A 27,986-nucleotide genomic window follows, 5' to 3' on the forward strand; every position below is an offset into this window, starting at 1 on the left:
AAAGGGGCCAATTCTTAGCAGAAAGCCAAACCTGGTGGTTGTTTGAGTTGCCAGTGAGAAGCCCTGGGCCATAAGGAGGAGGTACTGCCTATTGCACTTCATCAGAGAGAATTCCCTTTGTTCGAGGGCACGTTCGCCTCTTCGGATGATGAGGTTGCTGCAGGTACATCCTTCCCTTTTAACCCAGTGCTTCACACACAGAATATCCCACATTTTGTCCAAAATATCCCTGAATATCGTCCAAAATGATCGCTAGCTCCTCCTGGTCTCCAGTACACCTAGGAATCCTGCAAACCTGCCATGCCATTCTTGTACCTATTTACCCCAAAGTTCAAGACCATGCAACTGGCTGCATCTCATTCCCTTTGGAGTTGGAGATGGTGTTGTAGGAAACTGGAGGCCTTGCTGTGGACAAGCAGCATTGGCAGAACAAGAGGGAAATGTTTCAATACGTATATAAACTGGGGAAATAGGGAATGGGGTCCTATTTTAAACAAAAATTTAATAGAGAAAATCATTTAAAGGAGTAAAATACACAGTAAATTAAGTGTCCAGACAGAAGCAGCTTTAAAAACCTCTCTCTGCAAGCTGTGAAAGTTGGCAAGAGTCCCCGTTTTCCAGCAATGACGTGTGTGGGTTGCTGTATTTGGGTGGGGGGAGGAGTGGGTTGTGAGTGTGGGTTTTTTTATTTTATCAAAATGTCTGTGTTCCAGTTACAAGTCACTGAGAGTCTAGGCTGTCTGGGAGAGCAGCGGGTCTCTCTCTTCTCTATCTCCTCTCCTCCAGCCATATGCTGGAGTCATCCTGGTTCCTGCAGCAGGGGAAAGAGATTTCATCATTTTTATCTAAATACAGTGGGCTAGAAAAGAGACTAATACCTGCCTCGCCTGTTACTCTCTGCCCTGCTCCAGGAGCAAAAAGCTGCTTTTTTTCCCCATAAACTCTGATAAGTACTTTTGTGCCATTTTCTCAAATTCCAATGTGTGAAGTCGGGAGAGTTAGGCTGGTGTACGTTTGTAAGAGAAGAGTTGTACCCCATAATATATATTGAACATGCACAGGCTTCTTGGTATCTATCACAGATCAAGGCTCCATTGTGCCATGAGTTGTATAAATACACAGTAAGAGACAGTCCCTACCTCAAATTGTTTACAGTCTAAGCAGACAAGACAGACGCGGCGGGTGTAGAAAACAAAGGGTAAGTGTCTTGCCCTGGGGGCACATAGGATATTAGCAGCAAAGCCTGGAACAGGAGCTGTGTCTCTTGAATTAAAGTCCAGCATGCTCTCCACTGCAATGTTTCTCGACCTTTTTGATAACAGGGACCAGCTTGCTGTCTTCCTAAGCTGCCTCTGGGAGATTTCCAAGGGCCGGTCGTTGAGAAACACTGCACTAGACCACACTGCCTCCCCAAGCTGTCTAATCTCTGTAATATTTCTGCTTTGAGCAGGGGGTTGGACTAGATGACCTCCTGAGGTCCCTTCCAACCCTGATATTCTAGGATTCTATGAATCTACCCTGTCGCTAAGACACCCCTCCCCGTGGGATCTGGGCCCTAGCAGTTAAACAGATAGATACATGAATACAGTGACACTTGAATCTAGTCTAGCACCATCTACTCAGCTTCCAAAGTAACTTACTTTCTTTCCCCTCTTAGGCCAGTTTGAGCTATGCAGTTGGAACCATGGTGGCTCTTGAATGGAAGGGTTGAGATCTACCCGTCTCCATCAGGCCTGACCCCACTTTGGGTCTTGACATCGATTCAGAGGGTACCCAGCGAAATCTGAATTCATGAGTCATTGGTATAATGCAGTCAGTGGGAACCGAGGAACCCTTTTAAAATGCAGACTGCAGACCCGACAGCCAGCTGCTATGGATTTATCATGTGCTTCCTCCTCCGTTCGTGGGCCGCTGACATGGTACGCAGCTCTGCGTTGCTGCTGTCTGGACACGCTAAGGGCTAGCCTACACTAGAGAGCAGCACCGACGCTGTTGCGTGGCTAGTGCAGATGCTCTAAAGCGAGAGGAGAGAGTTCTCCCGCCAACTTAATTACTCCAGCCCCCGCGAGCAGCAGGGGCTGTTGGCAGGAGAAGCGCTTCTGCCAACATAGCGCTGTCCATACCAGCGCTTAGGTGAGTGTAACTTACGTCGCTCAGGGGGTGACTTATTCACACCTCTATGCAACATAAATTGTACTGATATAAGTGGTCGTGTGTACAAGCCCCAAGTGCTCTCCCAGGCTCCTCAGGAAGTTTTAATTGTTTGTTTATTGGGAAGCTGCTGCTAGTTAGAAAGGAGGTGGCTTGGATCAGGAGTGTAAGGAGCAATCTGAAGCTTGTATGCACAGCCCACAGCATCCCATAATCTCACAGGCCCTTCATGCCGATAGGCATAACCATAGCTCGCTCTTATGTCATGCTTTTCATCCATAGAGCGCAAAGCACTTTCCAAAGGAGGTCAATATAGTTATCCCTATTTTACAGATGGGGAAACTGAGGCATGGAGAGGCTGAAGTGACTTGCCCAGGATCACCCAGCAGGCCAGTGGCAGAGCTGGGACTAGAACACAGCTCTCCTGAGGTCCTGTCTAGGGGACTCATTCCTCTAGGTCACACTGCAGTCACTCACAGAGAAGATGCAGCGAGGTAAATCTAGCCATGTATCAATCAGAGGCCCAACAAACCTGCTTGTTCCAATAAGAAATGGTGCACCTGAGTAATTAAAAACTGTCCTCCAATGTGACCTATGTCACCTACTGCACACCCCTAGCTGCATTCTTTCCATTCCCCCCTTCCTCCCATCTTAGTTTGTGTTATACAGTAACAGGCAGCAAAACAGTAGCCTTTTGAAAAGGGCCAGTGTAATCTAGAGATTAAAGCTGCGGATGAGGGGGTCAGGACTCTTGGGGTACATCTACACTGCAAAGAAAAGCCTGCGGCACTGAGCCTCAGAGCCCAGATCCATTGTAAAACTAGCAGTGTAGATGACGTTCCCTCTCGAACTCGAGCCTGCGCTCTGAAACCTAGCAAGGAGGGAGGGTCTATGTCTACACTGCTGTTTTTAGCCCCATGAGTCAGTTGACCCAGGCTCTGAGACTTGGCACCGCGTGCTTTTCTTTGTAGTGTAGACAAACCCTTGGATTCAATTCCTGGCTCTTCCACTAGCTTGCTGTGTAATTTGGTGCGAGCCCCTCTTACTCCTGGGTAACGTGGGGGTAATAGGATCTATCTCATGGGGAAGATGCATGGTTCCTAATTAGCATTTGCACCACACATGGAGATCATCTGACAGAAGGTGCTGGGAAAGTGTAACCCGAGGGACTTTCACTCCTGGATCCTAAACGTGGGCATTTTTAAGACTCAATCTGAGCAGCTTTCTCCAGCCTAGAGAGAACTGTTACAACTATGTATACACAATGTGCATGATAATAAAGTTGTGTAAAGAGTTGTCACTTTGGATGGGCTATCACCAGCAGGAGAGTGAATTTGTGTCGGGGGGTGGAGGGTGAGAAAACCTGGATTTGTGCTGGAAATGGCCCAACCTGATGATCACTTTAGATAAGCTATTACCAGCAGGACAGTGGGGTGGGAGGAGGTATTTTTTCATATTCTCTGTGTATAAATAAAGTCTGCTGCAGTTTCCACGGCATGCATCCGATGAAGTGAGCTGTAGCTCACGAAAGCTCATGCTCAAATAAATTGGTTAGTCTCTAAGGTGCCACAAGTCCTCCTTTTCTTTTTGCAATTCCCTTTAGATTGACAGAATTTAGAGCCCATTTAATCTCAACGGCTTGAAATTAAGGAAGAGGCTAGCTCCTGAGAGAAGGTACCCATTTGAGGAAAGGCACAGGATCCTGTTTGCAAGGGTATTTACGCAGGTCATTGGCCCTCTCCCTTAGGAAGCACCTAGTGGCTCCTATACAATCTCCTCCTTACATTTCATCCCTTTATTAAGTTAAGGCTAAAGAGAGGACTCCATATTTAGACAGCTTTGGCTCCCTCTTCGGGAAGTCTGAATAAACAGCATCACACTCCGTCTGTGCATTTATTTGTACCACCACCTGGATTTGGTGTTGGAACTTAATGAGTAGAAGGGAGCGGTTGTGAGGGGAGCATCAAGTGTATGTTTGTATAGTTGAAATCGGAATGGTCTGTTCTGCAGGGGCCACTGGTTAGTTTTATCTCAGTCGTTCTACTATTATACTTAATCAGGAAGGGATTTTTATTTTTTTTTAAATCTACTTTTCTTTTACATAGAACCAAATTATAATCACTTTTAATTGAAAAAAAACCCCTGATAATATTCTGAACCAAATTTCTGGGAGATTAATTAACAGTGCAATAAATCCCCAAAGGAAATGCTCATTAATCTTGCTTTCAGAAGCAAATTTCGGAAGAGAGCTGATTTAAAACATTGCTAATAATTAGAGGAAAGTTGACAACTGAACCCCCTACCCCGCCCCAAATCTGGCAAAAGTCTCCTCCTATCAGATCATGACTTAAACTAGTTCACGCTAAAATAAGTGTCTTTGTCGCTGGTGGTGGAAATCTTATGATCAGAGAGGGAGAAGATGCAAGGCATCTTTGGCAGAAACTGTGCAACTAGATCAGGAACAAAACAGGGGATCTCAGGCTTGTTTATTCCTGGGTGGCTCATCACGGGGGTCTGTGAGGGCCTAGGACAGCCCCCCTTTGGAGCAGGACTTTGGAACAAGCAAAGGAGAAACAATTGTCCCCCCAGATCAGGAGCCCTGCCTGGGCATGCTGGGAAGGGCATTATAGGACCGTGCTCTCCGCACGTTGCAGACGTCCAGCCCAGGTGGGTGCATTCCCTGTTGCCGCTAGTTCTGTACCAGGATACAGAATCTTACTGTGTTAATTAAAGATCCCTGCTGACCTAAGGTATGATGGGAGTTATAAGTACTTATTGAGACCCACTGCTGCTTTGTAAAGCACTGGTATTTCCATCTGACCCATGTCCATTCATCCTTTGGGCCCATATGTAGCTCTAGACAGCCCCAGCAGGCAATCTGCATTAAATCAGCTACTTCCCTTTTTGGGGGGCATCGGTCGGCAGTGCACCAGTTACATGTGTCATTGGAGGAACCAGGACAGCTCTGTGTGTGTGGCTTGGGAAAGGGGCTTTGCACTGGTCTAGTCCATTGCCTGGTGATTGCAAAGCGGCAGCTCTCCTTCCCAAGCTGAGCCAGCTACTGTGTCAGTCCAGAATCTTTGCATCAGTTATCTCTGCTGTCATGCTGGTCCAGCCATCTCCCAGCATCAGAGTATCACAGGCTGGTTTGATTTAATGGAAATGTTGCTATTTAAACAATGACGATATTGGAACTGGAAATCAACAACTTTGCTGTCATCACAGCGGTCTGAGCTATCTACCTACCCACCAATCCATCCAGCCATCATTATAGTACCGGGGCACCTTCCACTTAAAATCAATTTCAATAGCAAAATCTCCAGTGGACTTCATGGATCTCTGACACTTCTCCCTGTCTGGGGTCAAAACGCTGTTTTGCTTCTGCTTTGTCATTGCATTAATTTCTTCTACCTTTTTGTTGTTGGTCGAGGTTTTCAGGTAGAAGGGGCTGTCAGTGGAGGATGACTGTAGCATTTTAACTGAGCTGCCCGGACCATCTGGACTAGCGTCCAAAGCACAGATTGATTTCTCTTACATCTGGTCTATTGTGTCCTAAGGAGTCTGGGATGAGCAAACTGCCCCCGGGTGCCAAAGGGCCATGCACAGCCAGAGAGACCCACGTTTGCATCCTTTCTAACATGTCTCCAGCCGACATTGAAATGAAACTCCATTCAAAGCTTTGGACTGTATGAATCGCAACGAGCCAATTAACTTCAGTCAGAGATATGGCTGTATCGGTCCAAGGGCACAATTTGACCAAATTAATATGGAAAGAGTCTGATCTTTGTTACTCCAGCTCTTGATTTCCGTGGAGTTACTCTGGGTTTACATCGGGGGAAAGTGAGATAAGAATTAGTCCTTTGGCATTTGTGTGTGGTTGACACACTGTGGGCTAAACCATGCTGCCTGTGACACTGGCATAAATCAAGAATAACTCAACCGATTTCAATAGAGTTGCTTTGTGGTTACTGCACCATGGTCTAAGTGAGAACAGGGTTTGCTCATGGGTCTTCATTTTAGTTTCCTATAGTGTGGTGTTTTAACCCAAATACACACTGCAGTGTGTTCCCTAGATATAAACTATTCGGATGGACACGAGTGAAAAACATGAACAAATCATTTTACTGCCATTTTCCTTTGCTCTGATTTAGCATCTTTCCCTGGTCAGTAGGACCCTGCTGGAACTTCCAAACTCTTCCTAACCCAGTAGTTCTCAGAGTAGCAGCCGTGTTAGTCTGTATTCGCAAAAAGAAAAGGAGGACTTGTGGCACCTTAGAGACTAACCAGTTTCTGCTGCCTCTCTGTTTGATAGCAAACCAGAGCTTTGTCTTTGGGGCTGCGCAGGTGACCTGCATTAGGTTTCTGTGCTGGAGGCAGCTGGGTTTTTTCTCCTCTCTGTGTGGTGGTGATGTGGGATTTATTACTGTGGAAATGGGGTCAGGGCATTAGTGAGCCTGAAAGTAGACAAACATGCACAGTGGTGACATTGTCAGGGGAGCTTCAGATTGAGTCAGGAGGGGGGACATGCTATTTGAAGGATGCTAGAGCCAAACTGTTTCATCAACAGGGAGAGGAGGAAATGCTGTCTGTGGGTGACGGGCAAAGGAAGGGAGAGCCGTGGGCAAAAATGGTGTGATCCTACCCGCCGAAGTCCAGTGCAGAGCAAAGCACAAAGAATAGGAGCAGCTCCCTGTTTGTTTTCCTTGCTCATCAGTGAGTCTCCTCCTGCTGCTGTCGATCATTTATTATTATGGTTGTAGAAAATTACCGATCCAGGTTTGCAATCAGCGTGATAATCTCACAGCAAATTTCGGTTATTGTCCCGAGCAGCACACCGGCTGGTTCTCCGAACTCCTCCAGAGCCAGCCCCAAAGCTGGCTTAGCTGGTCAGGCAGCATCAAGGTGATCTTACAGAGGCACAGAGCCAGCCACTCTCCCCACCCAGCTGCTGGTAAAGCAGGAAAAAGGAGCCATGGCTGGGAGTCCATATGGCAGGCGGATCCTTGTCTCCGTTTCAGGCCTCCCGTGACTGTTATTCTGCAGCGCAGGAGGACTGGATCTGCACAGAGCAGAAGCAGGATCGGGGGAGGGCAAAAGTGAGCACCAAACCACTGTGTGCTCCCAGCACCGCCCAGAATAGGCTGTGGAGTAACTGGCTAAGCTACCCTCAGTCTCCTGAAGCAATTCTCCATTTCCTTTACTTCCCAAAGGCAAGGTGATATCATTCGTGTGCTGGTCTGTGCTGGGGTGATGCAGGGCTTCACTGCCCCAGCAGGGTCGTGGGGCAAAATGCCTTCTAGAGATGCCCATTGTACGCTGGAAATGCACCCACGGTCATCCCTTAGGACGGTGTAACCTGCTTCTCTCTCCTCTCCTGGATAGTATAAGCAGGAAGCTGGGCATTGCTACAAAGCAGGGCTTAAATTCAGCTGGAGCTGTCTGGAGCAGAGCTCTGGTAAATATTTTCAAACCCGCAGGAGTCCGTCCATCCCCAGCACTACCCACGAGGCTGAAGTCCCGAGCCCCAGGGCTCCGGGAAATGCTCAGTGAGAATTTAAACCCTTCTGCCAAGGTTTATGAGATTGCAGGGGGAGCCTGGGAAGTGGGGTAGGAGACATAGACTTAGTGAGGGCCAGGGACTGGTAAGGCCTGCAGTTGCGAAGTGGTGAGGGAGACGGGCTAGTTAGCCAGGGAGGCAGCGCTGGAGGGCAGAATCAAGGTCCAATAGCTTTACTGGCCAAAACCAAACCAGTTCTGTCTAGCAAGCCCAGTAACTCTGAGCGGTTTTTTCCATAGGGCTCTTCTGTAGGCTCCAAACCTGCATGGTGTTTCAGGTTTGCAATGCTTAAGCGCATGACTAGAGAGAGGCCTGAGAAAAGGATTCAGTGCTCTGGGAAATGTCCAGAAAGAGCAGTGTTTCAATCTCTTCTTACTGTTGTTGTTTGTTTATTTATTTAGCTGTAGTGCTGAAGTGTCATGACCCCTGGCTCTCGAACCCAGGTCTGCAGGGTTTATGGGACCAGCCACATTCCAACCCACCGCCTGGGACCAAGGAAGGCCAGTCCCAGTGTGAGGCTCCGCCCCTGAAGTCTGATTGGCCGGGCTCCAGAGCGGCTGATAGGCTTACTGGTCCTACTTAAGCCAGCAGCAGGTGCAGAAAGCTGACTGAACAACTGGGCTCTAGCCTGCTGTAAGCTGTGCACCTCCTGCTCCAGGCATCTGACTTGTGGTTCCAGGCCACCAATGTGTTTCCTGCCTCTGACCTCCTGCTATCCTGACCCAGCCTCACTCCTGTCTCATGACTGTGGGCTCTGGCTCTGACTGCTAGGTCTTGCTGCCCATGACCCAGCCATGATGCTAGGAGACCCAGTCATGGACCATAACCCCATTGTGCGAGGTGTTGTACAAACACAGCGAGCAAAGACAGTCCCTGAATGGGACAGAGCTCACAATCCAAGACAAGAGACAACCACTGGACACAGCCTGATGGCAGAGTACAAGGAAATGATGGTCTGCTACTGGTTGGCATGATGAGCTGTGGTCTCAGCAGGCCGCCCCACAAAAGGCCCTGCAAATATTAAAGGTACCTAGGGGTGAAAGTGCCTCCCTCCATTTTGAAATACCCCACGTTCGACAGTGGGTTGTGTTAACTGAGGGCTGGGTACCCCATTTTAAATGTGATGGTGCAATGGAGCTTTCACTTGGGGGTCCACATTCACTGCCTCCCACCTCTAGAACGAGGCACCAGTCCAACAAAAGGGGTGGCTGGGTGCAGAAATCAGCTGGCTCAATCTGCAATGGTGTTCCCTACCCCCGAAGGCCGGGGGGGGGAGGGGCAGTTTGTTAATGGAAGCTTGAGAAATGTGCTTGTTCGTTGCACGTTCTCTGTACATCCGTGTCCCTACATGACCAGAACTTAAACTAAGAACAGAGGGGGAGGCAGCCTGGGACGGACCCAGACTCAGGCAGACAGAAGGAAGGAAATGTGATACTGGTCTGGGAATCATTCCACTGGTTTTTTTAGGCCAGGAGATAATCGGAGGGAAGCGTGTGTCAAAACGGGAACGTGGGACAGCAGCTGATACGGCAACAAAAACAACAACGAAATAACCCGGTGCCGTATTCAGCCCCTTGGCTGTTTCAGCTACAGCCCTCTTACCCCGCCCCCCTGTAGCACGGGTTTGGTTTTGCTGTCAATAACATGGCAACACAAACAAATGACCTCACTTGGCATCACTATCAAACGCTGTGGCTGCATCTCCTCCTTCACCTCGACATCAAAAAATGTAACAGCCTGCGTGAGTGAGGAGTTAGCTGCTGACCCGTGACCCTGCAGTGACTCACTTGAGAGCTGTATTTAGGTCAGCTAGCGTGTGTTGTTTTTCCACCATGATATTAAAGGGAAAGGTTTGGGAAAGAGAAGCTGCCTATGAAATCAAAGGGCTGAGTGTAGCTCCAGGCCTTACATTAAAGGAACAAGGGTTCCATGCTGCCCCAAAGTCTCATCCATTCACCCGGGTTGTCCTTATGATGATACTTAGGGGGTATGTTACCACAATCTGCCCTTCAGGCTTGGATCATTATTCATTATTATTTGTATTAGCATAGTGCCTATGAGCCCTGGTCGTGAACCAGGACCTTGTTGTGCCAGGTGCTGGACAAACATAGTACCTGCCCCACATCAATTACAAGCTAAGTAAAGGAAGAGAGACAACAAAATGGATACAGATAGACACAGTGGAGGAAACCACTAGAAGAGCTGATGTGATCTTGGGATGCATGAACGGGAGACTGGCAAGTCACAGAGAGGTTACTTTACCTCTCTATCGGGCACTGGTGCGACTGCTGCTGGAACACTGCGTCGATTTCCTACAATTCATGAAGGATGTTGACAAATTGGAGAGGGTTCAGAGAAGAGTCATGAGGATAATAAAAGGACTGGAAAACCTGCCTTATCATGATAGACTCAAGGAGCTCAATCTATTTATCTTAGTGAAGAGAAGGTGAAGGGGTGACTTGATTTAGTTGGTGGTGGTCCTGCTTTGAGCAGGAGATTAGACTAGATGACCTCCTGAGGTCTCTTCCAGCCCTAATATTCTATGATTCCAGTGTATAAGTATGTACCTGGGGGAATAATATTTAATAATGGGCTCTTCAGTCTAGCAGAGAAAGGTCTAACCCGATCCAGAGGCTGGAAGTTGAAGGTAGACAAATTCAGACTGGAAATAAGGTGTAAATTTTTAATGATGAAAGTAATTAACCATTGGAAGAATTTACCAAGGGTTGTGGTGGATTCTCCATCGCTGGCAGTTTAATGAAGATGTGATGTTTTTCTAAAAGTTCTACTTTAGGAATTATTTTGGGGTAGTTCTCTGGCCTGTGTTCTATAGGAGGTCAGACTAGATGATCATGATGGTCCCTTCTGGCCTGGGAATTTATGAAACAATGAGACACTATTGGTCAGTGTGACAGGCAGTGGTCTCAGCTGCCTAACTGTTGTCAATTTTTTTTTGCCCACAGAGCCTAACTCAAAGCCCATCGAAGGCAATGGGATTCTTTCCCACTTATTTCAGTGGGTAATGTTAAGAAGAAGCAACACCATAGCAATGATCTATAGAGACGTACATGCATACACAGTGACTGACTTCACAGAATCATAGGAGTGAGAGATGGGAAAGACCCATGTGGCCATCCAGTCTATCTCCCTGCTGGGGCACCATTGTTTCCCAGTGCACCTGTATCAGTGACAGACCCCGGTCATCAGCAGGCGGGATCAAACCTGGGACCTCTGGAGCTAAATGCATGAGCCTCTACACATGAGCTAAAAGCTATGTGGCCCTTTGCTAAGGCTATAGAGCAGACTCATTAATCTCTCTCTCTAAGTGGTCTCGGTGCCACTAGATAGGACAAAACACCACACCCAGGAGGTGTGTGGGTTACACACCCCCAGTACACTTTCACTTCTACTACTGTCTCACCCGGTCTATAAATAAAAATCCAAAGCAGCGGGGCATCCATCCCCTCATTTGAGAGACTTTTCGACACATTCTGCATCTCCCAGTCTGGAGTGAGTTCCTGATGTTCCTCATAAATATTCCCTTTCTTAATTTCATGCCATGCCTCCTAATTGTCTCTCCTCCTTGTGCCATACCAAATAATTGCTCCTCCTCGTGGTGTCATGGTCCCTTCAAATATCCGTAGACAGATGGCATGACCCACCTCCCCAGACCCAGCCAAATCCGACCATATGATTTCATAGAATCATAGAATAATAGGGTTAGAATAACCAGAGGGTTATTTGCATGTATTTGCTTCCATGTCCAGAGTTTTGCAAGCGCAAAGAAACTAGAAGCCACTTTAGAAACTTTGGCCTGTTCCATTTAACTCCATTATGATAAAGAAACTTCTCAGATGACACAGACCTGGATAGATTAAGAGACCTCACAGCATCAACAATATTTAATGCCTCTCCAAAGCCCCAGTTCACCAAAGCATTTTAGCATGTGCTTAAGTCCATCTCTCTGCAGCAGAATGCTTAAGAATGTGCTTATCTTTAAGCAAGTGCCTAAGTCTCATTGAAGTTGTGGGACTCATAAAGCTGTGAACCAAAAAAGCAAGTAGTCAATGGGACTTAAGCAGAGATGTTTAACCGGACGGTCAGCAGAAGAATCTGTTCTGCAAGTGTAAGGCATGGAACCTGCTTCCAAGTATAAATTCTCGGGGTTATTTTTAGGACATTCATAGAAATACATAAAATACCTTTGTTCTTGCCAAACAATAGCATCCTTGTGTGATGTAGCAACCTGGTGAAAACTCTAGCAGGGTGGCGGGGGTTAGAATTCCTGGCTTTGTCCTGTAATATGAAGTAGGCAGTTCTTGGTTTGCCTTCGGCACTTGGGAAAATGCTTTGCTTGCTGGAGTGTGAGTGAGAGAGTTTAAAAGGATGGCTCCTGCAAACAGAGGAAGCTGCTTATTATCCTCTACTATTGACACTGAGGGTCGCTTGGCAGCAAACATGTCTAATTAGCCTGAATGAAGGTCTGGTTCCACACCACTATCTAATTGCAGGTCATGGCAGCTGCTGCTGGGTGAGCTCACTGTACCCACAGCCAGTAGAAGCAGGTCAGGCAAGCTGTGTGGGGGCACACACGATCTAGAGAGAGACCTCAAAAGCTGGAGTGTTTCATTGCTAATCGAATTGCCTCTCAGCTGCCTGCAAGCATGTGTGACTTTAAATGGCAGGGCCCTATAACTGACTTTGGTTGTGAAAATATGAGACATTATCTGTAATATTCATGGCTCCACATAATGAGCCAATCTTTGTCTTTCAGTCAGGGAAACCTATCCAGCTTGGCTGAGGCAGTGGAGTCTAGTAGTTAGAGCAGGAGACTGGGCGCCGGGACTCCTGGGTTTTAGCCTCAGCTCTGGGGAGGAGGGCAGTCTGTTAGTTAACACAAGGGGACTAGGAGTCAGGACACCTGGGAACTAGGCCTCCCTTTACCACTGACTCACAAGATTGTGGGCAAGTCATGTCACGTCCCTGTACATCATTTCACCCACGTATCGAATGGGGATGTTGATGCATCCTGAACAGGCAGAAAGGTTAGGAGGCCTATGTCATTAATGAATGTAAAGCACTTTGAGATCCTCAGTTGAAACGGGGTCAGACCGTCCCCATAGTTGTCACCAAAACAGACTTGCCATCAGGAAGCCAGGAGATGGAGCTTCCGCTTTAATCCTATAATCATTGGAGATTGTAATTAAGGAGTTGTTTATTTTCTTTTTACAGTGCTACAGTGGAAAATGTACACCCCGGTTCTATACTGAGCTGCTTGTATATCGCTCTTGTGAACGGTGCTGACTCAATGGCAAATCTGCTGCTTTGCGAACCCCAGAGGTTCCTCTGTCCCTCTCTGCCTGTTTTTTGTCCTTTGTAAACCATCATTTTCATTAGGAAGCCTGCTCGCTGCCTTCTTGCCCCATGTTCCTTTTATCTCTGTTCTGTTAAATGATCTCAAATATGCGATATGATAAAGACAAACAAACACCCGTTCAATTTAGTTCGCCCTAATGCCAGACTCTACTTTTACCAAAGTAATTAAGATTAATGCAGTTGATAATTTGGGAAGCATTCTTAAATGTACCCTTCTGGCAGTATCTAACATATAATTTTACCTTAGAAGATTTATCGGAGCACTCAGGTAACAGATAGTTCCTTAGCAAACAGGAGCATTTAGCAGCAACATGAACGATTAATATTTCTTAAATAAGTCATTTTTTATTACAATCCCACAAAGATCCTGCTGTCAATCCCAGGCCCTCTGATTCATGTAGGAGATTAAAACCACTGCAGGCTTGGGGGGTTTTTTAGAGCAATTTTTGTACAATTTTAAGTATATTTCATGCTGTTGAAAAGGTGCCAGATTGAGAGCCCTGAAAGTGAAGTCTTCTGCTTATGCACTATGAAATGGACCCCAACCAGATCCTGGACCTGAACAACCCTAAACTTCAGGAGTGTTTGAAATCTGAATTCAGAATCAAATCGAGCCCCTCTCTTTATAATGGGACATCCCTGGATATGTCACTTCCCCAGCTCTGGGATGGGCCTAAATTCTGCTGCATGTTCCATCTCTAATCCACCAGTCACAGGCAGAAGCAGCATGAGTTTCCCACATGCTCTCCTGCTGATTGTCATGCTCCTGGTCATTCAGTTTCCATGACCCATTCCAGCCAGCCAGCCATCTAGGGCCCATTGTGGCCCCCATCAGTAAAATATCTGAGCACCTCCCATGAGTAAAAACCAACAACAATATTCCTCTCTCCATTCCCTGCTGACAAGAAGCAGGCTTGGTCCTTCCATGTTGTTTTTCTATTGGGGCATATATGTAAGAACACCCGTCAGGGCACTGCCCGCAGGAAAGCCTGGGTGTGGAGGTGGGTATCATTCCCAGGATCTGCAGCAAAGAGCACTGGCAGTGATGATGGCTCTTGTGATATTGGCTTGTGTCCCACTAGCAAGTGAGACCCTCCCCCAAAATTGTCTTCCCTCCAGTTACTGCACTGTTCCTATGCTGTGCAGTCCAGTCTGCCTCCTTTCAGGAGCACCACACCTCTTCTAAATGTGATATTCATCCACATGAATGTATACTGGGGACTAAGCAAAATGTAGTGCCTCTGGAATGAGGAGATGCAACTGATGGCCACGTGCAGAACTCCATTCTCAAAGCCATGGTCTGGAGTCATCCATCCCCAATGTGACTTCCATTGACTTCAAGGGAATTGGTATGAAGTTGATCTCTTCCACCTTGGCCAGTTAAAGTTAGTTCTCATCTTGTTCTGTGCCAGTCCATCCCAGTGGTTCCTGGCCCGGCGTATGCCCACTCGGCAGATTTCAAATCTATTTCTGATTGCTACCATGGGCAAGAAAGAATCTAAAAAACTGGCCATCTCCATTATCTTACTTATCGGCCTGATGGCCTATTTTTATTTCCTGGGAAAAATCTCAAATAAAGTTGGCTGACACTTGAGATATGACCAGAGTGAATGTCTGTGGCTGATTTTTCCCCAATGTCACGGTGCTTTGACTCTGAGCTGTCCCAAAAGTAAATTATGGGAATTATAGGATTTGCCTTCCCAAGTCACCTTGAGCAATGCAATCATTTTAAATTGGGTATCTGGATGGGTAACTTTTAGAGTTGGTGGGAGCCACATTCCATGTCTTCCTCCCATTTCCACCATTACCGACAACCTCCCTCTCGTTCCCTGAAAATCATGGCTTGTCCTAGAAAGTACGGCTAAAGCCACAATTTGGGCTCATTTTATCAGCCAGGTGCCTCTCTCACGAAGATCACACGAGCTGGAGCGAGGAGCAAAGCTCAGAATGTTTGGATGATCACCCAAAAGTGCAGATTCTTCTCTCACCTGTCTCTGGACTACCCCAGTCTCTTGGAGTTGGAAACACACAAGTGCTAGAGCTAGGCCCAAGCGACAGAATAGAGATCCAGATTTCAGACACCTGATGGGCAAACGTTCTCTCATAATAAGAAAAGGAGTACTTGTGGCACCTTAGAGACTAACCAATTTATTTGAGCATGAGCTTTCGTGAGCTACAGCTCACTTCATCGGATGCATACCGTGGAAACTGCAGCAGACTTTATATACACACAGAGACCATGAAACAATACCCCCTCCCACCCCACTGTCCTGCTGGTAATAGCTTATCTAAAGTGATCATCAGGTTGGGCCATTTCCAGCACAAATCCAGGTTTTCTCACCCTCCGCCCCTCCCCTCCCACATACACACACAAACTCACTCTCCTGCTGGTAATAGCCCATCCAAAGTGACCACTCTCTTCACAATGTGTATGATAATCAAGGTGGGCCATTTCCTGCACAAATACAGGTTCTCTCACCCCCTCACCCCCCTCTAAAAACCACACACACAAACTCAATCTCCTGCTGGTAATAGCTTATCCAAAGTGACCACTTTCCCTACAATGTGCATGATAATCAAGGTGGGCCATTTCCAGCAAAAATCCAGGTTTTCTCCCCCCCCCCCCCCATACACACACAAACTCACTCTCCTGCTGGTAATAGCTCATCCAAAGTGACCACTCTCCCTACAATGTGCAAGGTGCCACAAGTACTCCTTTTCTTTTTGCAAAGACAGACTAACACGGCTGTTACTCTGAAATCTCTCATAATAGTTACAGTTGAAGCTGAGCTTCCCTGTGGAAGCCTGATAAAGATAAATACCGTGGGCAAAACCCAAATTTGGATTCCAAATGTGTCATAAGCCAGGACCATCACTAGCAAGAAGTGACCAACCCTCACTAGCAAGAATCCCGTGGGAACAGCCCTTCTGCTCCCAGGAGTGGTCGGAAGCAGCCCAAGCAAAAAACCAAACAAACCATGAAACACCTTTTTCAGACCTCCTCAAATGGTTCTGTTCAAGCTTTAGGAGTGAGGCTCGACTTCATTGGTGTTATGTGCAGCCAATGTATCACCCATCCCTAGTACCGGTCAAAAGCAGCATGTTATTTCTATTCCTTCCCAGTGAGAGACGGGGTCCAATTTTAAAGCCTTTATCATTTATTTTCTCCTTCCCAGGTGATTCCCACAATGTACAATTGCTTACTAGTTCCCAGCCAGAGCTCAGCACTGCCTGGCTTAGAGAACCTGTCTTGCTTTCTCAACTCAATCCGTTTTGGGTACATTACCAGACTGAGGTGCATGTCCCGCCCCCACCAGTGGTAATTTGGAAACTGTGCAAGTTACAGCCTATATCTACCTGAGGCTCTGAAGTGTTTCTCCCCCATCCATTGCCCCCTGGGAGTGGGAGAGGGTAGTTTTGAAATATACTTTCCAGGAGAAGCCCTTTGCTTCTCTGCATGGAGGCAGGAGAAAGGATTTATCAAAGCTCTAATTGTTAAACGCTATCCTTGGTTTTTTTGGTCCCAGACTGGGCTTTCTCTGAACTCCACTTTTCAAAGGGTGATGCAGAGGCCAGATGCTCCCATTCTGCTTTTTATTTATTTGACCAGGAAATGGATTAATGTCAGAAAGGGATTAAGAAATGTTTCTGGGTTTGACCATGCGATTATTAAACTTCTGGGAAACTCAAATGCCTCTTATCTCTTTGCAGGAGAAATTTAGAGCTAGAGAAGTGTCATCAGTCTCTCAGGAATGATGATAATAATTTTATAAAACCACCTTGCCTTTTGAACGGCGGCTTGCTTCCCAACTAATTCCAAGGGGCTTTGCAAGCTAGTGTACACTGGAATTGCTTCATCCACCACTGAAATGCAGCCAGTTCAGGGGTGGTATGTGGTGGCTGTTTAACAGCACGCAACAATGCAACCCTGCCATGCAAGACGGGAAATGAAGAATAAGCCTGTACAGAATTGAAATTAAAAAGGAATGTCAGTAGCTAGACTGGAGTTACCCAAACGGGAATTTAGCCAGGACACCAGAATTAACACCTCCACTCTTTTGAAACCTACCATTGGATCTTTACTGGGGATCTCGGTTTCAAGTCTCATCTAAAGACAGCATCTGCAGTAGCATAGTGCCTGCTGGCACTGTGCCAGGCATTGACTTGGTACTGTCTTGGAAGTAGACTGCTACCTATTGAATCACTAACTTCCTTCAGCAGCCTGGGTTCTTCTTTTTGGTCGTCTTCCATCCAAATACTGGCCAGACCTGCTTAGCTTCTGAGGTCTGGTAAGATCACAGCATGAGAGAGTCTGGCTGCAAGATGACAGCCGTATCTCCTCCACCATGCAAGGAGGATGGACTGGATGATCCAGAAGAGACCTCTTCCAACCCCAGTTTTTCTATGGGTCTCTGAATGATAGGAGCCCAGCTGCTGGAGATGTCGTAATTCAGGGGTCTATGAAGTTGTGAACGCTAAACAGCCTTCAAGTGATGGTTGTACTCTAATTTCTGGCCACAGTTAACAGTGGAGCTCAGTACTGACCGTACAGATGGGCCAGTCCCCTGTTGTTGGAGTTCCCACTGTTTTCAGTATAAGAAGTTTAGAAGTAAAGGCCTGAGGGGTTGTTCTGAGGATTAAAGTTCTTCATTGCCCTGTGGGAGACTTGAATTCTACGACCAGCCCTGTCATCCAGCCCCCACGCAGTGGTGGTGGCTAGAATGTCGCTGCAGAAGAGCCCCAGGAAGGAATAACACACCTGGGAGTGAAGGAGAAATACTTGAGATGTGGGGCTCAAAAAGGATATTGCGAATGCCGTGCAGTAGATGTGAAGAGTGTCTGCACAGCTGGGGTCTGATCTCCCCATGAAGGGTGTGTGTGTGTGTGTGTGTGTGGGGTCTGATCTCCCCATGAAGGGGGTGTGTGTGTGTGTGAGCTCCAGCTGCACATGTCCACCAAGAGCTGAACCACCCGCCCTGTGGCACACTAAACTCACCAGCTAACGGAGAGCTGACATGGCTCAGGGAAATTTTTGAGCTCCAGCTGCGGGAGGACATGGGCCTGATCCGAGCTGTATTGAAAACTACTGGTTTGAAAAACCTCTTTGAAATCAGCATTTTGCAGGAGTAGATCAGGAATATGGATCCTCCATGGCGGGAGTCCTACAGCTGGGGCGAGGCTAGAAACAAGACGTAGTTGGTATTTTATTTGAAAAAATAGCAAAACACAAGAAGGGAAACCTTCTCCCTTGTGCTGATTAAAGTCAACATGCAGCTTTTGGAGTTAAAGTTCTCCCCATCACACTGCATTGTCTTTGTATCTCTCTTTCCATCCCCGTAGGCACCCCTATATCTGTCTGTACCCATACACACCCCTCTGTCCATCTCTCTATCCCCATTCACACCACTCTTCTGTCTGTCTACCTTTTCATCCCCATGTACACCACCCCTTTGTCTGTCTACCTATCGCCACCTACCAAAATAACAGTAACAGTCTCTCTCACTTCTTTCCTTCCCAGCCTGTAGGAGAAACTGCTTGATTGATTTTCACAGGTTTGGGTTTTATGCTCGTGTGACTGGGGGGGTGTTGGTTGTTTGCAGAAGTTACCGAGGGAAAGCTCAGCTGAAGAAGTGAGTTTAGTGGACTTCAGCTGGCACGTGGAGTGGGTGCATGGCTGGCGGGATGATGCTGAATGAAGTCTAGTCTGGGTCGCAAACTAAGCTTCTTTCTCCCCAATCCAGCAGTAGCAGGGAGTTCTGGGAAGGCAGCAATTTAGCCCCCTGAGATGGGGCTTCTCCTGACCCTCTCTGGAGTGGCGTCAGTGGACTCAGGAGAGAGTCACACATCCTGCCCTCCTTGTCTCCGATGTGAAACTGACGTGGGGCCTTCAAGAGGGGAAAGGAAAACTGAGGCTGCAGGCAGCTCTGATCTGGAGCTGGACTGTGGCTGGCTTTGATTAACCCAGGTTGCTGAGAAGGCAGAATAACCCAGGGCAAGGTACTGGGCTGGGATGGCACTGTTAGGGCTCTTTCTAACCCCAGGAAGGAGATAATTATGGAGAGTTTCTTAGCTTTTTGGGACCCTTGAAGTCAGGAACCATTCATCACACACTGTAAGATCTTGAATCCTGAAAAGGGAACCCCGGTGCCCACGGGTCAGCCTGCCCTACATCCATGTGTTGCTGTGGACAGAAATGAGCAAACGGTCCTGTAAGAAGTTCTCCTTCGGGCTCCTTAGCACCCCTGCAGCAGATTGGCTGCTGCCATGGGAAAGATATGGTTTGGGCTTCTCTCCTCCCATCTCACTTTTAAGCCTTTATTCCATCTTGAACCTCACTTTTTCCTACCGAGTCTCCCTCTAGCTAGTCTCTTTCCAACCTCTTAGCAGCGATGCCCTGGGTTTTAATCCCTCAGGCCCTTCGACGATCACATTAGTCTCATAAAGAAAGAGGAGCTGTATTTTGAGCTCAGTACCAGGAATGTAAACCTGGAGCAACTCAACAGAGTTACTCCAAATTTACATCGACGCAGCTGAGATCAGAATCTGGCCTGTGGGATTTCTGCAACAATACCGTCAACAGCATGGGAGCAGAGAATTGGAGACAGGACTCCTGGGTCCTATTCCTGCTTCTACCACTGCGATGTGGAGCAAGCCTCTTTGCTTACCTGTGCCTCAGCTTCCCCACCTGTGGAACGGGGATCGTGCTCCCGGCCTATGGTGCCTCCGAGAGTGTTGCAGGGATTAATTAGTTAACGCTTGCCCAGTTAACGAGTTGCTTAGGATATTCTCAAAGCGTTAACTAGTTAACTATGTCAGTGCTGAGTATTGTTGTTGTTTGGCAAAGGTCCAACTAATGCCACAAAACTGAAAAGCTGCGTGAAAGGGCTTTAAGTTTTTACAGCCGGTGACTTGCTGGCAGCCCCTGGGAAAGTCCAGTGTCTCTGGCCCACTACCCGGAGCTTGCACATGAAACCGGCTCACTTGAGTCATTCAGAGGCGGTGGTGGAGGCTGTCTGTACATTAGTCCCGTGGGAGCCCCCGCTCTCCGCCTGTCCAGCAGCACGGCGTACCTCGCCGCGGACGGAGAGCACTCCCTGCACGTCAAAGCCCGGCTCAGACGCCTGGAGGCTGTGATCCACCGTGCCGGCCGCCAAGCCAAACACACATTCCTGACATATTTTTCACTTTCTTTTCAGCCAAGACATTCACATTTCATGGGAGGTTAGACTGAGCCCCGGCAGTAGCTGAGCGACGACAAGTTTCCAAGGTATGGCCAGCTGACAAGGCGGGATTTGGGGCTAGCTCTGCAATCCAGACATTCTGCTCTTTCTCCCCTGACAGGCTGCAGTGATGCCTCTCCTCCCTGCTCCCCCCTTGGGCTGGTTCCCTTTGCTTTCCAGGATGCCCCAGCAAACAGACCCCCACCCCCCCACCCCAGCACACCACCTACCCTCCCCTGCTGTTGACCTTTGTTGCCACTTTAAGTGGAGTCGCCAGCTCCCTCGTGGGCTTAGGAGTTTCACGCTAAGCTGCAGCCTCGCAAGAAGAGACAGAAACTTCGCACAGTCCCGGCTTTGAGAAAGGGCCAGTTGACAAGAGGAAGTGATTTTTCACAGCCCCAGCCAAGGACTTGGCTTCAGAGACTTCTGTTTAACCTGCTGGAGTATCATTTAAATCTGTAAGCCTCTCGTTAAAGCACCTTCTGTATATTCACGGTAGACAAAATAGAAGTGTTTTCATCACCACCCTCTTTCTCACGGAGCTCGTTTAAAACTAATAAACAAGGCCGGGGGAGTGAGTCCAGCGGCTGCTTTTCTGACTGTAGCCCAATTCTTCCTGCACTCTCGTTGATACCCCTTCCTTTCTCCGGAGGGATGCTAGTGGGTCCTGCTTCCCTGCATGCAGAGGAAAGCGCTCTGAGGCCTGCTGACAAACCATACGGCTTAGCTCATATTTTCGGCATTTCTCTTGCCCTCATCAGTAAATGGGATTGGCCTGAAAAACCCCACGGGATCTTTTTTTCATCCGCTCTCTCTGTATATTCCTCATCTGGAGCAATTATGTGTTTTGTGGCTGGAGTTACCGAAAATGATCAGGTCATCCCTGGTGGCTGATCAGATCTACATGCTCAGATAAGGGTAATTGAACTCAGGATGATTGTGTGTATTATGGTAGCACCTAGAGGCCCTGACCGAGTGCTGTTTTCAGCACTGTCCAGACCCTAATTGAGATCAAGGCCCCGTTGTGTTGGGCGTTGTATGTACATATAGTGAGAACAGCCCCTGCCTTGATGAACTAATGGGCTAAATAAGCGAAACAAAGAAAAGACAGGAGAAAGGAAATAGTATTATCCCTGTTTCACAGATGGAGAACCGAGTCACAAAGCGATTCAAATGAGGTCACTGCACAAGGTCAAGGGAGTCTGTGACTCAGCCAAAAATTGAACTAGGTCTCCTGAGTCCCAGCCCAGTGATTTAACCACAACACCAGGTTTCAGATGAAGTGAGCTGTAGCTCACGAAAGCTTATGCTCAAATAAATTGGTTAGTCTCTAAGGTGCCACAAGTACTCCTTTTCTTTTAACCACAATACCATTCATCAGGCTTACGTTCGCTTTGGCAGAAAGGAAGGAATTTTTTCCTCTACATGTACGTATAGTATGGCACAACTGGCCGGGGCAGCATGATGGGAACAGGGTGGGAAACTGTCCAAAATTGCAAGAGAAAAACCACAATGTGTTTCTTTTTCGGGAAAAATATGTCTCCTCCCCCGAGCCTCTCCACCTTGCTTCAGAAGCTGTCTGAATATGTTTGCACAACCGTTTGTGACATCACAATCATTTCTACCACAATCAGCTGTGTGCAGCTGGAAGATCCTGGTTTGGGGCAGCGAATGAGCAGCAGGAGGGATTCTCGACTGGGACTGAATATAGCTGCATTTTAACACCTGATCACCTGTTGCCCAGAGGCTGCACTGGCAGAAGCAGGAATGGCCTAATTGGTCTTTGTCTGTCCCTAGGTACTAGGATCTTGTGATCTAGCAGTGGAGAGCCTGCTTTCATGCAGGTGGGACTAAAGAATGAGGGAGAGAGAGAGGGAAAATGTATGAAAAACCAGCAGAATGGTTTCTAAAACCAGAATGAGCCAAATGTCTGCACTGCAATAAAACACCCGCAGCTGTCCCAGCTCAGCTGACTCATGCTGAAGGCCTATAAAATTGAAGTGTAGACATTTGAGCTCAGGCTGGAGTCGAAGCCCAAATGAGACCCAACACGGGAGGAGGGTCCCAGAGGCCAGGGTGCAGCCCCCAAGCGTCTTCTTTGCTAGTTTTAGCCCCACAGCCTGGGCCAGCTGACCCAGGCCAGCCCTGGTGTTTGATTGCAGTGTAGGCATGCCCTTATACTAGCTTTGACCTGCTTCCAGCTGGGGTCGCAACATGTGCAGGAATTTGAACTTACACGCTGAAGAGCTGCCTGGAGCTGTAAGTGAAAGTAGGGGATGGCCCTGCCTTGCCCCTCATCCCCTGCTGGAGTGGCTTTTCTTGCTGCATAGATCTCTGTAGGCCCCTGGGTTTGTGAGTGACATGAGTGACAGGTCCAGTTAGTAAGTTGCACATTGGTAAGGGGGTGAGAGTCCCAGCGAGCCTAAGGGGTCTGTGCTGGTATTACACGTGGGCTGGAAGAAGGGGTCAGGCTCCCTAAGACTCCACTCCGAACTTGGCCAAATGCATCAGTGTGCCAGTAGAAATTGGCAGAAGCTCCTTAAAGTCACCCCGTGTTACAGAGCTCCTCGAAAAGGGGCTTTCATCTCAGAAGTGAGACAAAGCTGCGAGCGTCTCCAGTAAAGAAAGGGATCCTACTTCCCTGCCTCTAACACCCAGACCAATGGCACAAGCCACCCAGGAAGTGGGGCCAGACCTGTCTCCATGCATGTGTGGAGTATTGAATGGAACCCAATGGGGCGTGTGAGCTGCGGGGCCCCTGCAGGACTGACCCACAGGGGACATGAGTTATTAAAGCCCCTAAGCAGAGAGTGGTGGCTCTTTAGTTCAAGTTGTAGCAGCTCACAAACTTAGCTCTGGAGGTCCCCAGTGGTGGTCATCTTGTGTTCGCCAAGGGGCTGATAGCACAGCCCTTGCAGTTTGGAGCACTCCTCCGAGCCATGCCATGGAAGGCACACAAGCTAGGTTGCCCTAAGTTTTAGGTGTAGACCAGGCCTCAGAAACAATCACTTGTGGTAGTCACCTGAGAAGCAAGAAATGAAATTGACTGTAAACAGGAAGTGAAGCAGACCAGCCCGGTCCCAGCTGAGCGAAATGTAAAAGAGCAAACAAACAGTATGGGTGGTTATAAGCATTTTCTTAGAAAATCTTCCCATTTCCATTTAATTCTGTTTTCAGTAACACAGGAGGTGATTTTTATTTCAAGCTGGTTTTTGTCGTGTATCACCAGACACTGCAGCACTGAGTGTGAACAGTTGCTTCGAAAGCGTCCCTTTAAAACAAAACACCCAACTTTTTCAAATGTCCCATCAGGAAAATGTTGGAAGGGCCTATTCCTAAACCGTGTCCCTGCAGTGCTCATCTGTCTGTCGCCACTGTGCAAACAAATCCAGCAACTGCGTGTGCAAGGAGAGTTAGTTGCATAGACTGGCCATTTTCATCCAAAATGCCCCCCCCCCCAGCAAGTGCCCTCCCTCCCCCCTTGGGAGCAGGCTGCATGTGTTATGTGCTGGGACCTTCCTGGACATACAGGACTTCAGCTTCTGGAGGTTCCAATCTCTAGCATCTAGATTAGCTTTTAAAATAAAATCCAAAGTGATTGGAGGACTGGCTAGAGCACCCTAATGCTTGTTGAAATCATGGAAGTGTCTAGAGGTTCCAGTGAGATCCAGGACCCAGTGGGCTGGGCACTGTACGGACACATAAGAAGAGACAGTCACTTCCCTTACGAGCTTACAATCTAAATCAGTGGCTCTCAGACTTTCCAGGCTATTGTACCCCTGAGGCCGGAGCCCCGCCTCCTGGGACTGAAGCATGTAACTTAGCTTCGCCGGGCCCCCTGTGGCGCAGGGCCCCGGGCAATTGTCCTGCTTGCAACCCCTAATGCTGGCCCTGCACTTGCGACCCCCCTAAACCTGTCCCGGGACACCCGTGGGAGTCGCAACCCCCAGGTTGACAAACACTGATCTAGATGAGTTGACATACCCCCTGGAAGACCTCTGTGTATTCCTAGACCTAACTAGACAAGACAGGCAAAGGATGTATTATTATTCTATTGTACAGATGGGAAACTGAGGCACAGAGAGACCTAAGTGACTTGCCCAAGGTCACACAAAAAGATTGAGCTAGAAATTAAATCCAGCTCTCTTGGGTCCCACTCCAGCCCCTTACCCACAAGCCTATCCTCCTCCTGCGATGGGGCAGCATCTTGTCTCAGGTCCCTTGCAAACACACTGTTTCCATGGTAGCTTTAAGCACATCATTTCTGTGGGTTTTTTCCTTTATTAATAGGACAGTTCCACACCCCACTGGCTTTGTTTATTTTTAAACTGCTGGACTTTTGAGCCATGCTTCCCGGGCAGGAAGTTTGGCAGTTATTTATACTGGCTCCCAGCAATAATGCAACAATTAATTCAGGCCCCTGTGATGCAAATGTTGCAGTTTTTAGGATACGCAAGTGAGCTTTCCTTCAAAAATGGCTCCTTTATGTGGCTGACTGAGCACGACTGTGATAATGTAACTAGTTCTGGCCTTGGTTATTTTCTCTTGGCAAGGAGCCTTTGCAAATTTAAACAGCAGTAAACAGGCTTTACGGCTGTGGCTTGAGTCAGCATAAGTGGAGCATTGTTGTGAATGCTGAAGGGCCGTGTGTTAACTTTGGCTAGTTCAGCAGGGGCAGGAGCGATAGGGCTCTGGCCGTATCAATCTGAGATTCATTTTGCTTAGCAGAGCGTGAACCCACAGAGAAATTCTAGAATGGCAGTGTCCATTGGCAGCAGCTGGATAGATAGGCAGGTAGATAAACAGATGGATCGTAAAGCCAAGCAGTCGGTAGTGAGGAGCAACCCACCTCTGCAAGCCTCGGTGAAGCCTCCCCCAGCTACGTGGTCGACTAGTTCTCTCGTCCTTGGCGAAGCAAGTCACTGTCTTGTGCCTGATCACTTGGCTGCCCTTTGAAGCAGTCTTAATTGGGCTGCTGCTTTGCACACCTATGGCACCTTCTGTCCTAGGAGCTCAAAGTGCCTCTGAAAAGAATTCCACATGTGACCATGAGTGCACACCAGCCTCTCTGTCAGCAGGCACAGCTCTCAATGGGGGTCAAAAAGGATCTGGCCCTACAACCCTGTCTCCTTGGCATCAGCCCCGAACAAGACTGCTCCACAAGAACAAGACTCCCTCCACCATTCCCTGTGAAGACTGGGCATGATCTTAGGTTACTTCCTCTTAGCAGGATTGTTCTCTAATGCGACGAGCTGGAGGAGATGTTGTGGGGTATTCCCCCTCCCCATAAGTCTGTGCACACCTGCAGGCCACAGGGCTAGGCTGAGGGGGAATTGTGCTTGTGGAGTTTAGTGCTGCTGCAGATCCACATACATCCCCAGGTGGTAAATATCCTGGGAAGGCTGCTGGCCTCGACTGCTCTTACACCCTGGGTTCTGAGCCACGTGTGGGATCTTGGCAACCGGGCGCTTGAATTCTAGAGGACAAGCTCTGCTCCTCTTTGGGGCAGCCAGGGTGTATTCAGTGCAGGACTTGGTCACAGGAGGACAGGAGCACTGAGGGACAGACCCGGTTTGTGCTAAAAGGTGATGGGCATTGGAGATCATAGAAGATTAGGGCTGGAAGAGACCTCGAGATCAGCTAGTCCAACCCCATGCTCAAAGCAGGACCAACCCCAACTAAATCATCCCAGCCAGGGCTTTGTCAAGCCGGGCCTTAAAACCCTCTAAGGATGGAGATTCCATCCGCGCCCTAGGGAACCCATTCCAGCGCTTCACCACCCTCCTAGTGAACTAGCGTTTCCTAATATCCAACCAAGACCTTCCCCACTGTAACTTGAGACATTGCTCCTTGTTCTGTCATCTGCCACCACTGAGAACAGGCGAGCGCCATCCCCTCTGGAACCCCCCCTTCAGGTAGTTGAAAGCAGCTATCAAATCCCCCGTCACTCTTCTGCAGACTAAATAAGCCCAGTTCCCTCAGCCTCTCCTCGTAAGTCATGTGCCCCAGCCCCCCCCCCCAATCATTTTCGTTGCCCTCCGCTGGAGTCTCTCCAATGAGAGATGCTGGAGTGAAGTGAGAGCGTGCCTATCCTGCAAGCAGAGGGGTGACTGCAGCCTGTGTGGACATCCCCGAGCTAGCTTTGACTGGGGTAGCCCACTAAACATAGCAGTGAACAGGCTAGCAGTCCCAGTACAAACCCACCCGAGCCCCTGCTGCTAGCCTGTTCCACCGCTTCAAACGCTGCAGCTTCACCGCTGTTTTTAGCGAGGTAGCTCATTGAGAGCTGACTCGGGTCTGCCTCCGCGTGCTGCGATCTGCCTCCCGAACACAGTGCTGACCTTCCCGGAGTCCCACCTCAGTAGCATGCTTATTGTTAATTTGCACTAAGATGGCACTTAAGAGTCCCAGTTATGGACCAGGACCCCATTGTGCTAGCAGCTGTACGTGCAAAACTTCTTCCTCTTCCTTGATGGAAGAGTCCCTGTCGAATTGAATAGGGATAAAACCAACAGAGTTCAATAGAAATGACTCTAAAAACCCTATCAAAACTGAAATTCCCTCCAGGAGGTTGTTTTGACCCACAGAACAAATAGAATTCTATCCTAGGATTATTTATAATTCATAGATTTTAAGAGCGGAAGAGACTACTCTGATCATCTAGTCCAGGGATCGGCAACCTTTGGCACACAGCCCACCTGGGAAATCTGCGGGTGGGCTGGGACGGTTTGTTTACCTGTAGCGTCCGCAGGTTCGGCTGATCGCGGCTCCCACTGGCTATGGTTCACCGTACCAGGCCAATGGGGGCTGCAGGAAGCATTGGCCAGCACATCCCTCGGCCCACGGTGCTTACCGGAGCCCTCATTGGCTGGGAACAGTGAACCGCAGCCAGTGGGAGCCACGATTGGCCGAACCTGCGGACACTGCAGGTAAACAAACCGTCCCGGTCCGCCAGCGGATTTCCCTGACGGGCCGTGTGCCAAAGGTTGCCGATCCCTGATCTAGTCTGACCTCATGCAGAACATAGGCCGTAGAACTTCACCCAGTGATTCTTGTATCTAGCCCATCATTTTTGGTTGAGTTTAGAGTATATCCTCTAGAAGGACTTCCAATCTCCATTTGAAATCTTCAAGTGATGGAGTGGGTATAGCTGTTCCAAGGGTTAATTACCCTCACTGTTAAAATGTGCACCCTTATCTCCAGGTTGTTTCAATTAAACTAATTATGATGGTCTAAAGATGCTGCAGAAGTTCTCATTTTCTATTCAAATCTCTTCCATACAGGATTGCCTATTTAATGCCTTAGAGGGGAAAGCTACATGATTCAGTGGCATATAGGAATCCTGTGAAGTCAAATCAAAAGATTTTAAACATCTAATCTCCTCACCAATGTTATAATTAACATCTTGGGTTATTAAATTTGAAAGAACATTAATCGGCTACTTTACTTTTCAGTAATTTTTGGTTTCTTTTTGTTCCCTTGGCCAATGACTGTAAACTGATCAATTTCACTACCACCCTCTTCCCATCTCCATCCAGTTTCTAGTCAGTTTCCCTTTAGGGATTCCATGCACTGTCCCAACGTTGCAATGTTTGCAAAGACTGCAAAGGAATGTTTATTTTTAAAAACATTGCTTTCCATGGGATTTTAAAAGAAAGAATTGGAAATAACTGTGTTGAAAT

The 27,986-nt window shown here is 48.1% G+C and overlaps 1 protein-coding gene across 2 annotated transcripts in view; it reads left to right on the plus strand.

The window, feature by feature from the left end:
* ZNF469 (zinc finger protein 469) overlaps positions 1 to 27,986 on the plus strand; it is a 411,666-nt gene that overhangs the window by 361,746 nt on the left and 21,934 nt on the right. Inside the window, exons 1-2 of one of the 2 annotated variants that reach the window (XM_073308158.2) lie at positions 8,515 to 8,734; positions 20,281 to 20,351. The gene's annotated coding sequence lies outside the window, so the exon portion shown is untranslated. Of the gene's footprint in view, positions 1 to 8,514; positions 8,735 to 20,280; positions 20,352 to 27,986 lie in introns of those variants that run through there. The other variant, XM_078848136.1, reaches the window with a different exon arrangement.

Source organism: Lepidochelys kempii, chromosome 12 (genome assembly GCF_965140285.1).
Source record: "Lepidochelys kempii isolate rLepKem1 chromosome 12, rLepKem1.hap1, whole genome shotgun sequence".
NCBI lineage: Eukaryota > Metazoa > Chordata > Testudines > Cheloniidae > Lepidochelys > Lepidochelys kempii.